Source organism: Lagopus leucura, unplaced genomic scaffold, assembly GCF_019238085.1.
Source record: "Lagopus leucura isolate 7727_CA_CO unplaced genomic scaffold, USGS_WTPT01 Super-Scaffold_100036, whole genome shotgun sequence".
Lineage (NCBI taxonomy): Eukaryota > Metazoa > Chordata > Aves > Galliformes > Phasianidae > Lagopus > Lagopus leucura.
In genome coordinates, this window is record NW_024962285.1 from 4,800,800 (window position 1) to 4,804,454 (window position 3,655).

The following is a 3,655-nucleotide window of genomic DNA, read 5'->3' on the forward strand; positions in this document are numbered from 1 at the left end:
GCGCAGGGCTGTGCGAAGTGGGTGAAAACACACCCTGAGGAGGTCTGAAGTTGGCTGCTGGAGCTGTGGGAGCCGCGGCTCTCCTGTGGGACAGCAGAGGTGTTGGGGAGAACCTGCCAGAGGCACATGCTGTGTTTTGCCTCTGAATGTCCTATGGGAAATGTTCCGAGCTCTTTGTCTGGTTGGGTGTGAAATATATTGAGATGAAGAATTTTTGGCAGCTGAGGTTCACCCCTGCATCTGTGTATGTACATGGCAGCATGCTGATGGAGACCTGTGACTACTGACGCATCACCCAGGCAGCGAGGGATGCTTGTTGGGATCCTGCACTGGGAGCTGCCTGATGCCTATCCTGTCCGGGTGTCTGATGTGTGTTATGTGTTACGTGGTTGAGGCTGAAGCCCAGCAGCCTTTTGTCAGTCTGCAGAAGAGAATAGGTTTCTTATTATGAAACATCAAGCAGGGAGGACCCGGGTCCTCTGGGCAGCGCCTAGGTGCATCTCCCTTGGGCCCCACAGACCCCTGGGTTTCCTGACCTCCCTTCCTCTGTGTGCGTTTCCAAGCACATTCACATTGACAGGGGGCTGACATCAGCCATACTACCCTTGTTGCTGGCAGCTAATGGAAGCAGACTGCTCGGTGGCACACCTTCCTGCCCTTCAATCTGTATCTTCTGGTGATCTGGAAAGTGGAGGCATCAATCTGACATTTTTGTGATGCTCTGATAAGAGCTAACACAGACCCTGCAGCACCGATGGACTGGGACAGAGGTTTCTGCTCTGGCACAGGCATCCCTCTGGGAATGCTGACCCTGGCTGCTGCATGCTGCGGGCTGAAGGCAGTGCAAGATGCAGTGCAGGCAGCAGAGGTACCATGGAGGTTCAACACACGCAGTCATAGTGCCATGAGCTTTCTGCTCCCCACTGCCAGGCAGCAGAGCTGCTGCAGCAGGGCGAGTAGACACGAGCACCGCTCGGAGTGAGCATAACAGCTCTGGGTGAGGGCAGAACAGAAGCAGTAATGCACACTGACCAAAAAGGAGAAGTCGCGGCATTTCCTGCCCTTCTCTCATACTCTTAAGAACAAAACCTGCCGTGTTGCCAGCTGCAGCCTCGCTGCGGGATCTAACTGCTGCCCTAACGTCGCATCTCCTACCATCAGCCCCCGGTGGTGGCACCGCTGTCCGACGGGGCCGATGAGCTCCTGCCTGGGGCTTTCCTGCACGGGACAGCACTGCCGTGGGTTGTCCCTCCCCGCCCCATCTCCACCCTGGGCTGCCCGCACTCTGTGCCCTGAGGGTAGCGGCCGTCACGGCACGGAGTGCCCGGGACAGTCCGGATCGCACCACCCGCTCTGGCTCCGGTCGTGGGCAAACTCGTCCCGAGGGTCCGTTCGATCTCGGCGGCCTGCTGTTCTCCCTCAGTGGTGTTGTAAAGTGAAAAAAAACAGACAGAACAGGGAGCCTGAGGCACTCTCGGGAGAGATGGATATTTGTGCCGCAGCAAAACGCGCCCCGCTTGCTGCCCAGGGGCAGAAGAGCACCGGCGTCCCCCGGTCGGCCGGGATGGGCGCTGCTGTGTGGCCCGGAGGTGACACAACGCAAAAGACACGAGGTGTGCTGCCGAGGCTCAGGGCTCTGCGCGGCCCTCTGCCCCCGTCCGCCCCGCACCGCACTGCGTCGCCTCCTGGGAATGGGCTGCCCGGTCCCGGTGCGGGCAGTGCCGAGGGGAAAGGCTCTGCCGGCGCTCCACTCCCGGGCGGCCCCGAGCCGGGGCTGTGAGCTGCGAGAGCGCCGCGGGGCAGGGGAATTGCCCTTTCACTTCCGAGGTCTGTGAACCAGACAGAAAAAAAATCCATGACCTCACCACCTGAGGGAAAGCAGCAGCGGCCCTCAAAAGGCCCCAAAACTCAGATTTACGCCGCTCCGCAGCATATCTCCCCGCTCCGTGCGTGTCGGCCGCTCGCCGCCCGCAGAGCACGGCCCTGGGGATGCTGCGGGCCGGGGATGCCCTCTTCCTGCAGCCGTGGCTCCGCGGTGCCCTCGTCCCGGTGGCTGTCAGATACAAATCCAGGGTCGTACCGCGGAGCTGCTCGTTGGAAGAACGGCACTGTGGTATTGTTTGGAGTCCCTTCCAGCTCCCTGAGCCGCAGCCCCGTGCACAGCCCTTTCAGGCCCTGCCGACCGCAGACGTTTGCTGCCAGCAGAAGCGGAGCATTTCTTTTCCCGGAGATACCTCCAGCCCCGGCCCTACTGCTGCACAGCCGCCGCGGTGCGCGGGGCTGCGGGGGCACCGCGCTGCCTGTCGCTGAGTCCGAGCCCCTCTCCTGCGGACAGAACCGAGCGGGGACTCCCATCGCCCCCACCCCCCACAGCGCACCACCCGGAGCCGACCCCCGTCCCCTCGTCGCGTCTCTCAGCCGGCGGGGCACAGGGCGAGAGCCGGGGCCGCAGAGCCCTGCGTGCTATTTTCAAATGCGCTCGCACCGCGCAGCCCAGGGGCAGCGCAGGCCCAGGGAGCCGACAAAGTCCAGGAGTCCAAGGGCGTGTGCGAGGCAGCAGGCGGGGAGCCTGTAGGGGTCCATCCCAGCACGGCTTGTTGTTCTTGTTTGCTTCCTTTTAAAATTATTATTAATGATCTTCTCTCTCTCTCTCTCTATTTCTTTTTTTCCTTCCACTTCCCGTGCAGAGCAGCGCTGCTCACACTCAGTGCAGGTGCAGCGGGCTCCATCCCTGTGGTTATTGGTGTGTGAGAGAACCGGGGGGAGAAGCACTGCTGAGAGGGGCGGCTGAGGCCGGGGGACGCCGTGCAGGAGTGGGCTCGGGTTTTTGCATGGACTTCATTCGTTCCATGTTCCCGCGGGAAGGGGCCGGGCCCCGTCGGGCAGCTCAGGGCAGGGGCGCGGTGCAGTCGCTCCATGCGGGGCTGCCCCGGTCTGCCGCTGCTTTCCGTTTCTCCTTATTTCCGGGAAAGGAAAAAAAGTGCTTTTTTTTTGGAGGGGCTCTTATTTCGTTTTTTTTTGTTTCTGTTTTTTTTTTTTTTGTTTGTTTGTTTGTTTTTTTGCTCTTTTTTTTTTTTTTTTTTTTTCTTTTTTTTTTCTTTTTTTTTTTTCCCCGGGCAACCACGCTGACAAATAAACGCCGCATCCCCTGCAGCCCCCGGCCCGGCTCTGGGTATCAGCCGCCCTTCGCCTTCTTCTCCCGGCCGTGACACGCAGCGCGGGGAAGGGTAACGGGGCCGCGCAGGGTCCCCCCGCTGCCGCGGGACAAAGCCACGTTCCGCCCCCGCGGAGGGGAGCGAAGAAGGGGAAGTGGGCTGCAGGCGGGGGCGGCCGGGCTGCGGGTGTCGGCGGGCCCCAGGCGGGTCCGGTCCGCGCGGCGGCGGGGTTGGGGCTCGGCAGGCTCGGGTGCGCCTGGGGACATCCTGTGATGCTGCAGCGCACAGGACATGATCTCACATGGCGAGGGGCTCCGCGGCTTCTTAATCATTTCACGGTTCCTTCAGAGGCTTTTTTTCCACCTAAAACGTTTAGTTTCAGCTCAGTGAGCGGCTGCAAAAGCTCTGCGGGGAGCGGAAGGGTTGAATTATTCTGACCTGAGAGAGCCACGGAAAAAAAAAAAAAAAAAAAAAAAAAAAAAAAAAAAAAAAAAAAAAAA